General features: G+C 39.2%; 1 protein-coding gene across 8 annotated transcripts in view; it reads right to left on the bottom strand.

Moving 5' to 3' along the window:
* eya4 (EYA transcriptional coactivator and phosphatase 4) overlaps positions 1-14,860 on the bottom strand; it is a 113,091-nt gene that overhangs the window by 44,469 nt on the left and 53,762 nt on the right. Inside the window, exon 1 of one of the 8 annotated variants that reach the window (XR_012049330.1) lies at positions 14,210-14,243. The exons of 6 other annotated variants lie outside the window; for them this stretch is intronic. The gene's annotated coding sequence lies outside the window, so the exon portion shown is untranslated. Of the gene's footprint in view, positions 1-2,892; positions 3,174-14,209; positions 14,244-14,860 lie in introns of those variants that run through there. One more of the 8 variants, XR_012049327.1, reaches the window with a different exon arrangement.

Here is a 14,860-nt window from a genome sequence, read left to right as displayed (position 1 = left end):
CACAGCTAACTTTAGCCATGCTGCTACCTCTCTGCTCAGCGAGGACGTATACGTATATGACGTATGTAAGAAGATGCGCTTGTTTAAGTCTCTGTGAGAAGAAGAGACTAGAAAGAGTGAGAAGAGCCTGTAGTGTAATGCCTGCAGCTAAAAGCAACTCCGTGAGAACGTATACTCGAATATCACGATATAGTCATTTTCTATATCGCACAGACACAAACCCGCGGTATATCGAGTATTGATATATCACCCAGTGGCGTTTTAAAAAGTCATACATTTTACTTTTTGAAACCGATACCGATGATTTCCGATATTACATTTTAAAGCATTTATCAGCCGATAATATCGGCAGTCCGATATTATCGAACATCCCTAATGTAATGCATCACACAATTCCGGCTGTTTCATTACAGCACGTCCGAAAAGGAGTAGGAAGAAGCCAAGCTTATTTAATTCTACCCCTTTTCATACCATACCAATTTTATCCAATTTCCTTGTTCTCTGTAACAGAACAGTGAACAAATAAATAATATACCATAGAAAGCAAACAAATATTAAATACGTAAATAATCTTTGTCTCAATAAAAAAAAGAAAAAACAGGGTTCAAGATGTTCATCATAATTGTTGTTCTGTGTACTTTGTGGAAAATAATGCCTACATTAAACTTGTCCCTGGTGCAAAAGTGGTTATGGACGCCTGCTATAAGCATCCCATCTTGACTCCGGGCCCCATTTGTCTAAGTGGGGACATTTTGGCTGGTCCAAACACTAAAATTGCTACACTGTGTGTTAAATGTCTTTTTGTCTTTCTACATTTGAGTGGCACAATCCCACAACCCAACATTATTGTGCAGACATTTTAGCTGGTCCACCAACGAAAACTTCTAGGACAAGACCCTTTCACCCCTTTAGACTGTGTGTGTGCGTGTGTGTGTGTGTGTGTGTTCCCTATTAAAATTCCTTCCTCTTATTTGGACCAGGAACTCATTAGGACAGTAAATGGAGGGCGGAGCCATAGCCAATGTGTAGCAGCTGCCCTCTAATCACTGTGTCAACACGCCGCTGATGTATAGGCCACGCGTGCGGTAACACACACACATACATGCACACACACTAACGCACACAATAAAAATGACTGAGGCGGTGTGTGTTTGGGTCTTTTGCAATCTAGCGCAATCATTGTTAAGTGTGAAGAAAGTGCTTAGGCAAGCGGGCATTTTGTGTCTTTGTGCCTTTTTTTGGCGGCATGTTTCTCATTAGAAGATCCTGCGGAGAGCCAATAAGAAACAGCACTTAGCTGTTTAAGACGGGGGTCACAGGTCAGCCGTCGGCCCTCGCGTGGATCGCTTTACAAGCACAAGCCACTTTCATGTCGCGTTTCATGCTTTGCTGAAATTTAACAAGGCTGTCAGTCACGGCGTCGGGAGCGCGGCTGTGAGAAAGTGCATATGAGTACACACACACACACGCGCACACACACACACACACACACACACACACACACACACACACACACACACACACACACACACACACACGGGAATAAAGAGGGAACAGACAATCCTGGCTGTTGCTGTCTCGACACGACCCACGACAACACAAGCACACTTTGATCCCGCCAAGCTTATCATTGTGCTTCATGCGCGCACACTTTCGCTCGCTGACAACATCGCTTGGCCATTTGGTTCTCCCTTCGACTTCTGACAAGAACACACATTTATTCTCGCTAATTCTCTACAGAGCACGCGCACAAAACGTCTGCTTTTACAAATGTCACCATGTTCTGTGCCTAACAGATTTATTAAACGTTTATTCTTGAGGTTGTAGCATCTTACTAGCAGCTGTGTCTAATATTTTGACCCTCTATATGTCCATTGTGTAAAAATTGTCCATTATGTTGCAGCCTGGCTGAAACCGAGACAGCCTCTTTGGTGGCCACCAGGCCGCTGAAGAAGCCATTTGTGTTATCTGAGCCACTTTAAAAAGGCTGACCTCTGACCTGGGCGGCAGGGTCACCGCTCGCGAACACAGCCTGCCTGCCTGGTATTGCACGGAACCCCAGAGGGCGGGGAGGATGAACTCGGGTAATTAGCGCTAATAAGTAGGATTTATTGAAGGAATTAGACGGCATTACGTTAGTGTTGTTGTGGAACAATATTTGTTTATCGCCCGTAGCGTTTGTGAGGCTTCACTAAGAGAATGAGCCCAACATAACATCTTATTGTTTATCAACTTCAAACATCTTTTTTGAAAGTTTCTATTTAAACAGAAATACTAGTACACTAGTACAGATGGTTAAAGAAAATTATACTTTACATTTGCCATTTATTTATGATAATAAATAGTAGAAAAAAAAACACTTAATGTGATTAAACCTCCAAAAAGGATGCAGGAATATACTACTGTATTTATCGTCCTTAGAACCGGCGTCCTCTGGAGTGGACATTTAAGTCACACATTTCGGGGAAAAAATAGCCCTTTTTAGGAAAATACAAATGTCCACTGCAGAGGACGCTCGTTCTCAGGAAGATGTACACACAAACAGGCCATTTCCTTAGGTACACCTGCAGAGTGCATTACAGAAGTTGGCTTTTACAATGGCAATAATCCAGAATTTTCATTGATTGGACAATAGGATTACTGTCACCGTGTCTTTATTTAGTTGCACACAATATTTTAAGCATGCATTAATTTTACTGTATCAAACTGTGTTGTTACAAGCTATCCATCCCACTTCGCACGTGTGTAGAAATATCCTCCTGAGAGCCAGCGTCCTCTGCAGAGGACATTTATGGTCTGTTTCTTTAGTCCCCAGGGGAAAAACGTCTTGTTATGCAAAACCCAAATGAGGACGCTGGTCGTCAGGATGCAAATACATAAAGAACGTCTTACCCAAAAAGTGCAGTTGGCTCACTTTGCAGCGGTTTACCTCCACACATTACACAGCGGTGTCATCCACGACAAACTCTGTCCAGTGGAAAGTGCGTCTATTGTCTTGCAGGTGCCGCGTTTCTCTCGACTTTCTGTGCTTAAAAACAACCGCTACATTGTTTCTTCTTCATTCATTTTTGTATCCTAGTTTTCTTACAAAGTTTAAAAAAAAAAAAAAAAAAAAAAAAAAAAAGACTTAAAGTAAACACAGTTCAGTCCACGTCGTCCTCCTGGACTGCGGTCCATCCATGCACAGCTGCTGTCTTCCTCAAGTTCACTAATGGGGAGCGTTCCACTCGCCCCTGCTTCCCCTCCTCTTCCTCCTCTACTGCCTCCTCCCCCTCTTCTCCCTCCTCCACCACACACTCTCTCACCTGTCACTCAAGCCACGATAACTTCCTTCCAGCTCAAAATGAAAAAAAAACATAAAAAGCATTGCTTTTTATGTGTGAATGCACATGAAAGTGTGACATTATACATTATATCCACACTAATGCACAATGCGCATGTGATAACAATGTCTTTTTAGTGTAATAAAACATGCAGGTCAGACTATAAAGTTCACACCACGCACTCTTGCTACATAGCTGACCTGAGCACAACACAGACTCACACGCACACACAGTTAACACCAGTTGGTGTTAATTGTAGCCACCTGGGAAAAACTACATTTGTTTTTGTACAAAAATCTTTAAAGATTAATCTGTTTCAGGGTAAAACTGTTGACGTTTTCCAAAAGGAGGAGGAGCCTCAACAGAGCGCTAAGTGAAGAATAACTTACTGGTTATGTGAATTATTTATTACAGTAAAATTATTTACTGATATTTTTTGGTTGTTTTATTTTGTGAACTTCTTTTTAAACTTTCATGAGGCACATCAGTTCCAACTTCCCATTACACCTTTGTCATTTAAGTTATGACTGTCGTTTTTACATTTCAAGATTAACAAAGAACTTTTCCACTTGTATGACAGTTACGAATTGACGCAACCCAACTTACCCTTGCATTTTGCTGTTAAAAATGTCTTACGTTTAAATATTAACAGTGGTTAACTTTCTTCGACACGTGTAAGCCAGTTGGTGTAAACATTTAATCTGTACTTTTTATTCTAGGTAATTGTCCCACAAGTGTAAAGAAATGAAACTAGGATAGGAGAGGATAGACTTGTATTTATCTCACAATAGGTAAATTATGTGGTTGCAGTGCAGATGTTTACATACAGTAACAAAAAGTAAAACATAATGAAAAACAAAAAAATAGTAATACATAATGCATTGCGCAAAATTACTGTTAAACCTTGTTTTTTCGTCAATAATTAGTTCGAAAGAGTAAGTTAAAAATAAAATCGAACGAAAACTGAAGCAATATGCCCCTGTAAGAAATAATATAAATCCAATTACCGTATTTTCCAGACTATAAACTGCTACTTTTCAGGTCAGTTGAAATAATACATAATATCGGATATAGAGAACACGCAAATCCTTTATTTATTAAATCAAAAATATTGCAATTTAATGAGTTGGTGCATTTTACTTTGAGCTCCCCCCGGATGACAGAGCTTCTCACCCTATCTCTAAGGGAGAGCCCTGCCACCCGGCGGAGGAAACTCATTTCGGCCGCTTGTACCCGTGATCTTGTCCTTTCGGTCATAACCCAAAGCTCATGACCATAGGTGAGGATGGGAACGTAGATCGACCGGTAAATTGAGAGCTTTGCCTTCCGGCTCAGCTCCTTCTTCACCACAACGGATCGATACAGCGTCCGCATTACTGAAGATGCCGCACCGATCCGCCTGTCGATCTCACGATCCACTCTTCCCTCACTCGTGAACAAGACTCCGAGGTACTTGAACTCCTCCACTTGAGGCAGGGTCTCCTCCCCAACCCGAAGATGGCATTCCACCCTTTTCCGGGCGAGAACCATGGACTCGGACTTGGAGGTGCTGATTCTCATCCCAGTCGCTTCACACTCGGCTGCGAACCGATCCAGCGAGAGCTGAAGATCCTGGCCAGATGAAGCCATCAGGACCACATCATCTGCAAAAAGCAGAGACCTAATCCTGCAGCCACCAAACCAGATCCCCTCAACGCCTTGACTGCGCCTAGAAATTCTGTCCATAAAAGTTATGAACAGAATCGAATCCACATCGAGAGGAGCCAGATGAGGTGGTTCGGGCATCTGGTCAGGATGCCACCCGATCGCCTCCCTCGGGAGGTGTTTAGGGCACGTCCGACCGGTAGGAGGCCACGGGGAAGACCCAGGACACGTTGGGAAGACTATGTCTCCCGGCTGGCCTGGGAACGCCTCGGGATCCCCCGGGAGGAGCTGGACGAAGTGGCTGTGGAGAGGGAAGTCTGGGCTTCCCTGCTTAGGCTGCTGCCCCCGCGACCCGACCTCGGATAAGCGGAAGAAGATGGATGGATGGATGGATGGGTGCATTTTCAAACAGCTAAAACTATGCACAAAGCACTGCTCCCCAAGAATGTACAACAATTATTCTCAACAAAAGAGGAAGAAGAGCAGGAAGAGTTCTTCTGCATAAAAAAGCCGTAAGTATAATTACTGAAAATGCATAAAGGGAACCCACAAACCCAATATTCAAACAGTTAAACTTATTACAATTCCATGAACTGGCAGAGAATAATATCCTAAAAAGCATGTCCAAAGCACATGCATCAATTCTACCAAACAACATTCAAAGGAGATTTGTAAAAAGATAAAGTAATTATAATCTGAAAGGAACTGAGATCTTAATTCATCTAGGTTTAGAACCGTGGTAATGGAAATAAGTATTTCAATCAGAGGTGTTAGTTTATGGAACAATCTTGAGAGTGGAATAAAACAAAGTAAATATATTTCTGCATTTAAAAACATGTAACAATTATGATGATGAAAAGATATGACTGGGTAGAATTATTTCTCTATTATTGGTTTAATTGTTCTAAAATGAAAATATGGCTTTGTAGTCGCCAACATTGAAAGTCAAATGTTGTATTTGTGAAAAAAGGAGGCAGATATTATAAGTGTTTAACTTCTTTCTGCTCCTTTTCATTAATGTTTTACTTTAATGTTATGTTGATTGATTTATTTGGATTTTATTCCATTGTTTGATTTTTTTATGAATGAAATAAATACATAAATGAACAAAATTAAAAGGAGGAGTATAATCTTTGAGAAAAATCCAACCTAAAACATTTGCATGCACGTACAACACTTAAAACCTTTAGTATATCAGTACATGGAGTTAAATTATGGAATGGATTAAGCAAAGAAATCAAACAATGTGCTAACATGATCCACTTTCAGAGGCTATTCAAAGTGTACAAGTGTTTAAAAACTACAAGGAATAAGAATTGTGCCAAATCTATTAAACTTATTGAAAACAAAATAGTATTATTATCTCCTTAAGTGAAATATAACTGTCTTAACTGTTCATTACAGAACAGTCATATTTAGAAATATTTGATGTAAATTGTGTTAGAAATTGAGAACAAGAATTAAATATATGTGTTTGTTAGTAATTTCTATGAAGTGGGAAAGGGGTAGGGTTAAACAAGCTTTGCTTCTTTCTACTCCTTTTCAGGCATGTTGTAAAGAGAAATGAGTATATTTGTGATGTATCATCTTTGAACTGTGTACAATGTTTTAAATAAACTTCAACCAACATTTTTCCCACAATTTGAACCCTTCGGCTTATAAAACGGTGCGGCTAAGTTATGGATTTTTCTTCGCTAATGGCCGTATTGTTTTGTATTCAATAGTTTTCATAGAACACCGACACAGACATCGAAAAGGTGTGTTATTGTTGGTGCTTTGGTGCCATCTTTTGGATGAATTTGCTCACTGCAGGTGCTGTGGGTTGAACGTGTACTTCCTGTTTTGTTCCTTGAACTGGAACTATTCGTTCATAGGTTTTCTGCTTGAAAGGAATCTTTATTCATCACTTCAAGCCACTTTTAATGGTTTTACAATACAACTAAAACAATTCATACCTACTAAACCATCTCATGTGTGATGTCTGTAAGAGTGTTTTAATGCATATTTGTATGCACTATCGTAATACAATCAAGCTAGCATCGTTAGCATTAGCGAATATGCTAACATGTTACTAATAATGAAAATTAAATTACAATAGCATTCTTTTTGTATTGTTTCTGTTTCGTAAATTCATCAAAACGTCACAGTGGAGTTATTGAGTCTGTTTAGCTGGTTCTGCAGCTAGTGGCTTCATGACGATGACTTCTGTTTTGTTTGGTCAAGCCGTTTTACTGGCACCGTTTGGAAACAATTAGGTATCTCTCGTACCGGTATGTATCTGCGGCTTACAGTTTGGTGCGGCTGATATATGTAAATGTATTAATTTTTCCAAAAATGTGGTGGGTGCGGCTTAAATACCGGTGCGCTTTATAGCAATCGATTCCTGTCACCCAAAATCCATCCATCCTTCCATTTGCTACCGCTTGTCCCCTTTCACCCACAAATGTTAACAGAATGAATTGTATAGATAATTATGGTTTTAGATACAGAGAACAATGCAAAAGACATGTAACTGAGGAATAAAATGAATAAATGAACATTTAACTTCACTTTTACTTTTATTGAAACTATAATCTTGTTGGCAAAAATGGTGCCAAGCAAAGAGGGAGGTACGCCACATTTGTACTTTGCTATTATGGATGCTCAAATAGGACAGAATGAAATAAATAATTACATCTTTAAACTAGGGCTGTCGAAGTTAATGCGATAATAATGCGTTAACTATAAATTTCAATAACGGCACTAATTTTTTAATCAGCTGATTAACGCGAACACTTCCTTTTTGACACCCGGACCGTGCCGTAGCGGGGAGAACTTGGCTGCAGTTCACTTGCTACTGATAAGCTACAAGCGAGCATAAATGGACAAAAGAAAGTCTACCTTATGGAAATATCAGGTTTAAAGCCATGGCAAGTTGTTCTCCCGACAAGAAAGGACTATTTTTCGCCGTGAGAAGAGGCGACAACACTGCAGAAACCGCCTGCTGTGCGCGTCCTTCTAGAGGTGGGTGGTGCTTGCCTTCCGTATTCAGATTACGGTTAAGGTGCAGTGATAACATAACATTTAGATTGTTACTGTGACTGATTTAGTAAGTAATATGACATAAAAACTCAACAGAAATAAAAGACGGTTGGCAGGATGTCGAAAGGAGACTTTTTTTTTTATTGGGGACGGCGTGGCGCAGTTGGGAGAGGAGCCATGCCAGCAACCTGAGGGTTCCTGGTTCAATCCCCACCTTCTACCAACCTAGTCACGTCCGTTGTGTCCTTGAGCAAGACACTTCACCCTTGCTCCTGATGGGTCGTGGTTAGCGCCTTGCATGGCAGCTCCCGCCATCAGTGTGTGAATGGGTGAATGTGGAAATAGTGTCAAAGCGCTTTGAGTACCTTGAAGGTAGAAAAGCGCTATACAAATATAGCCCATTTACCATATTGCAAACAGTCGATCAGACATTAAAACATGTCAAGACACTTTCTCAAAAACAATCACACAATCCCTATAGGGTTCTGGCTGGCTGAAATATTGTGTAAATGCTTTTATAACATGTTCTGGTCGAGTCCTCAATCACAGAAGGATTCGCAGGCTCAATATTACTTTTTATTAATTATTAGAGAATACAAAACATTGTCATGCTGCAATATGAAGACCATTTACTTGTACCACATGTAATGTACAGAATATCAGAAGCATTTATTCAGGTAGAAATATCACAAATTATCTGTCTCGGGTACACTTATAATTGATAAAAAAAATTATACCTATCTGCGATTAATCGCGATTAATCTTGAGTTAACTATGAACAACATGCGATTATTGCGATTAAATATTTTAATCGTTTGACAGCCCTACTTCAAATAACTACATTAATTTGAATATGAGAACACAATTTATATGTTATTAATAAAACAATTGGATTTAAATATATACAACTTAGCTGTCAAATTGAAGTGGAGGATTACTGGTTGATATCTTGGTCTAAAAGTGCGGAAATAACTTCCAACAACTTTTTAAAAAATCCTCTACTTTAACTGCTACATGCTCTGGATCAGCATGTATTTATTCCAATGTTAAGTAATTATTGAAATATTGAAGTATTTTTTTGTGAAGATTTGTTTCTTAATTGCATTCTTTCCCATTTGACTGTGCATGCTACAAGTTATTCCTTGAATTCAGTAGTGTTTCTCACCTTGAATCAATCAATCAATCAAAGTTTAGTTATGTAGCCCTTAATCACAAGTGTCTCAAAGAGCTGCACAAGCCACAACTTCCTTATCAAAGTGTTGGCGCTCGCACATTTCTTTGGCCGCATGGTGGCTTATTTTGCAGTCATACTCAATAAAACAAAACACGCAGACCGAATCAACCACGCGTAGGTGGGATTCTTAGTTTGGACAGTCAATTCCGCGCAATGACACGCGGTAAAACAGACTCATTTGTTACGCGCAATGTTTGGCCGTACGATAACAGACCTGGTGAACATTTTTGTAGAATACTGAATGATACAAACATGTGGGCGTACGAAAACCGAGGTTTGACTGTGGCGATGTAAATATGAAGATTTGCAAATGCATCAAATTTGACTTAATTTTCTAACTTTAATCATCCTACAAGTGTAAAAAGAAGTTAACCACCGACCAATCATTCCACCTTATCTTTGATAACAAGCGATTATTTGATTTTACTTTGACTTCCCTTCACAGCACTTGATCGAATCTAATATAAATATAATCTGATATAAGTCAAAGGTCACTTCAGCTGAATTCTAGAAGGTTTATTAGCAAAGAGGCCAGTTCTTGGTTGTACTCTGCTAGGCGTTTCTTTTTGTTTTCAGTAGAGGTGAATAGGGAAATACTGATGTCACTGTTCTGAGAAAAGGTGTTCCGATGAATAGCCTTCACACTGAGGAATCCGATATGCATTATTAAAGCGATTAGAGAACTGAAGCATTGAACTTTATTGTGTTTTTTACTGCTTTAAGGAATGTTCACCAAATTCCATTGAGGGCCCCGCACCCAAAAAGCCTTATGAGAAAAACAAAAACAAAGTTGTTTTGTGACTTTAATACAAATTCTACTTTACAATATTTTTAATGGCTGCAGGAATATCCAAAGTTATGATGAGCGAAACCTAATCACCCTCTCATGGACTGTCTGTCAAAGCAGCTCACAGCAGGAATTGAACAGTGATCTCACACCACCATGATTTCTGTTTTATTAACACGATCACTCACTTTCAACTCTCGAGTTCAACGGGAAAAGCGTTGTGTTGGAGACTGGGCCGTGTTTTGTCTAAGATGCCACAGGGGGCGCTAGTGCGATCTGGTTTTTGCTAGTTCTATTCTGCTGTATTATTGCTGTTTGTTCTAGTCTTATTTGGAGTCTGATTGTTTACTTTGCTCAAGGCTTCAGTTGTCATTCATTTCTTGCAAGATAGACGTTGCATTAATTAATTGACACGTTCTTTTTTGCTATTTGTTACTGCCGTTTCTATGACTTTGTGGAATAATTCTAGTCTTGATTGGAGTTGTTCTAATTATTTTGTGCAAAGTTGATGCTGTCATTATTTCAAGAGAGCAGTGATTGCATTGATTAAATGGCATCATCACTACGCACACGAATGTAGACGTGACATGTGCTTGAGTTGTGAATTATTTTGAGTCTCTGTATTATGAATTGTGTAAGTTGCCACTGATAATCTGCATTTGCATTATTGTCAAACTATGACTCCGATATAATGTGCTTGTGCATGGAATCGTGCTGTGCCCGAGACCACCTCTTCCAATCGTGCCAAAAAACGGGCAGCGTACGCTCACATTCGCCAAACGTACCTGCTTAAGGTTGTGTAAAGTGGCCGAGTGTGAGAGTGTGGCGCGTCTTTAGTAGAATATAGACTTTCGCCAAGGCAAACCAAAACATGTCCGCCTGACTTATTTGATTTGTTTACGCATTCATGCACATTTGGCCCCAATGAAAGCAGACTGAAACGTTAAATACATTTCTTGATCAACTGGATTTGCACCATTTGGCCAGAGTTTACCCGCCTTCTGCCCGAGTGCAGCTGGGGTAGGCTCCAACACCCCCCGCTATCCTGAGAGGGACAAGCGGTAGAAAATGAATGGATGGCCTACGCTTTTTCTGTAAATCCATAATGTAGTTGCATAATTTAAACCAGGGGTGTCAAACGTACGGCCCGAGGGCTGAATCAGGCCCGCGAACAGGTTTTATCTGGCACGCGGGATGAGTTTACTAAGTATAAAAATGTAACTGAAATTTTTGAATGAAAGAAACAGCTGTTCTAAATGTGTCCCCTGGATGTCGCAATAACAATTATTTGTATATTTGTAGATTATGCTACATATGTACAAAATAAACCACATAATGTGAAAATGATCAATCTACAAAAATAACTTACTCTAATTTGATTTTGATATAATTTTTCTATCTTGATAGATTGAACATTTTGCAACGAATTGACTGATGAACATTATCACATAATCTATTCAGAAAATATAAATCACGACAAATAAAGATAGAATACTATTAACCGCAACCTGTAAGTGTAAAAAAAACCTAACAATATGATTTGTACAATTTCAGAATGTGCTTGTTCCATTTTTAAACAAAGCAAATAATCTAAAGTTGTCTTTATTTTTAAGTTATCGTGCCGTGATTTTACCAGTCCGGCCCACTTAGGAGTAGATTTTTCTCTTATGTGACCCCCGATCTAAAATGAGTTTGACATCCCTGATTTAAACTAAAAACCACAACTTTCTGAACCGTACTGTTTAATTTCTGTCCTGCAGGGGGCGGTAATGCACATTATACAGTATACTGGTCGGTGGCAAAAATGTATTTTATATATGACTGCTATCTGTCCGACATGTACAAAATATTTCCCTTCAGGGATCACTAAAGCAAAGTAAATAAAAAATAAAACACATTTACAGAGGGTTATGGACCCGTGCCACTGTGCTCCCTAGTGCGTCATGCGCCCCTTTAGCCCAATAAACACATTGATTGATAGACTCTGCGAGGACCCCTGTGCACACTTTGCAGAGGCCGTCACTTGCGCACGCTCACATGTCTTTGGTGTGTGAGTGCGTGCACAGAGGAGTACGTGTCAGAACCGATTAGGTATGTTGGCCAAAGCGCTGAAGCACTTTATTATTAGCCAGGCAGGACTCCTCGTGTGGGGCGGGTGGGTGGCAGTGGGTCACCCTTCCCTAAAAAACATCCCTGATGAAATATTTTCACAGCAAGTGGAGAAGGCAAGCCAGGGAGGCGTCCCAAAACATGCCTGACAAATTTAAAAAAAAAAATGGTAGCACAGCTTGGGCGTATCAAAAGAAAGAAAACAAAGCGGGCAGTATTTTAGACAACTAAATGACAACTTTTGTTGACATTTGGTCCATTAGAAGTGTCCCTCAGAGGCGCCTCTTTGCCTCCACTACAACACTGTCATGGCTCCTCAAGGGGAACCACCGCCGTTTGTCTTCCAGCAGACCGAGACGCACTCCTTAGCGCCACCGTTATTGCTTTTTTTAAAGTCTTAAATTAAGCAATTCATACACAGTAAACAAAACCCAACTTTAACTAAAACACCAACAATAACAGTGAAATAATAGATTTGATATCATTATTGCCTCAGTCGGGAGGTTATATAATAGGTGCTGTTGGTTTGTTTGTCAGTTAATTAGTTAGTAAAATACCTTCAAAAATGATGGGCGGATTTTCATTTAACTTTCAGGAAATGTCCGAAATGGTATAAGGAACAACTGATTGGATTTTGGGCCCGTTTGGATCATTTCTACCAAAGACAGTGGATGACTGACAAAAGTGTTCACTCGGTTTCTTTCATTTCGCTAGCTCAAAAAGTTATGGGTACATTTTGGTTAAACATTGAGAATATGTTCGAAATTGGATAAGAAACAAGTGATTACATTTTGGAGGTGATCCGAATCACCGTCTGGATTCCAGACGTTTGTCTTATTGGGAGGTACTGTAAGACCTGGTGGAGGTCTGTTTTGTTGTTGAACCATACATTGGTTGTCTTGGTTAATGTCAGATAACAATAAATTACATCCTGTATGTCTGTTTTATATAGTTCATACTGTATTTCCATATGAATCATTACTTAGTCTTATTAAAATCACATTATTATTTGCAATACATTTTATAAACACAAATAATACATTTTACTAAATAATATTCATTACTTATTGTAGTCTGCAGTATTGTACAACCTCACTGTTTCTACTGATTATTTGATTAATTGTTAAATACAATTACAATTAAGTAAAAGTATCTAAAAAAAATGATGTAAACATCTGTTTAGGGTTGTACGGTATACCGGTATTAGTATAGTACCGCGATACTAATGAATCATATTCGGTACTTATCCGCCTCTGAAAAGTATCGGCCAGCCAACTCAGGAAATATGTCCCTGGACACATGAGGATTTGAATATGACCAATGTATGATCCTGTAACTACTTGGTATCGGATTGATACTCACATTTGTGGTATCATCCAAAACTAATGTAAAGTATCAAACAACAGAAGAATAAGTGATTATTACATTTTAACAGAAGTGTAGATAGAACATGTGAAAAGAGAAAGTAAGCAGATATTAACAGTAAATGAACAAGTAGATTAATAATTCCTTTTCTACCACTTGTCCTTAATAATGTTGACAAAATAATAGAATGGAAAATGACACAATATGTTACTGCTTATGCCAGCAGCTAAATTAGGAACCTTTGTTTGCTTACTTACTAATAAAAGACAAGTTGTCTTGTATGTTCACTATTTTATTTAAGGACAAACTTGTAATAAGAAACATATGTTTAATGTACCGTAAGATTTTTTTTGTTAAAATAAAGCCAATAATGCAATTTTTTTGTGGTCCCCTTTATTTCGAAAAGTACCGAAAATTTTTTGGTACCGGTACCGTTTCAAAAATATTGGTATCGGGACAACACTACATCTGTTTAACTTATTTTTAGATTTTTTTTATCCAAAAAAACAACTTAATATATCCCACCCAAATATTTGAAACCAGTCACTGTGTATGATACAAAGCAATATATGACCAATATTATATTTTTACATTCATATGTTTAAAACACAAATGCTGATTAGTGTGCTGAAGCATGAACGAGAAGGTCAAAATATTAGGTAAGCAGATAAATACCTCAACAGCACACAAACACAACTTCCATTTCTGTCTCACATACACATTTACCTGTCCCCCCTTTCCTTGCTCAAAGCACTCCCATTTGTGTGAGTGGTTATCGCCACGGTAACCCAATCCTCCTTCCTTTCATGTAAAATACATTGTGCCTTCCCTCCCTCGCGTCGCCCCGCCCGCCCCCCAGCAGTTGTGCCCCAGCCTGGGGAGGTGTAAAACTATCCCTCTTCTTTATGTCTCCAAAAATGCCCCCTTTTTCAGAGGTACTAGGAAGCCAGCAAAGACCAGGGGACATCAGGAGGAGGAGGAGGAGGAGGGGTTTGGGTGAATACCATCCAAAAACATCCCTCTTTCTTTCTTCCTCTCGTTACCCGCCGATGTTCACACGAATGTGGCCGGGAGTGACACACCTTGAAAATGTCACGGAAAATAGTTTCTCCACCTGTGGAAGGAAATCTTTCACCTTTTATTGTCTTCCAATTGTCCCAAAAAGAAGACATTGTATGACAATAGAGCTTAAATAATAAAAGTTAAAGAAAGACATGATTGGGTTGCTAGACAAACATAACTACAAATCCACAACATTAGGCAGGTTCAAAAACTGCATATTTGTAGACAACAGTGTTACCAACTTCTTCCTCAAACGCAACTAGCGACAAATTTAACTACTTTTACTGAGTGTTTTAGAGACATAAAAACACACTT

This window comes from Nerophis lumbriciformis, linkage group LG34 (genome assembly GCF_033978685.3).
Source record: "Nerophis lumbriciformis linkage group LG34, RoL_Nlum_v2.1, whole genome shotgun sequence".
In the NCBI taxonomy this organism is placed as follows: domain Eukaryota; kingdom Metazoa; phylum Chordata; class Actinopteri; order Syngnathiformes; family Syngnathidae; genus Nerophis; species Nerophis lumbriciformis.
The sequence above is the reverse complement of the archived record's forward strand: the minus strand, read 5'-3'. Positions and strand labels throughout refer to the sequence as shown.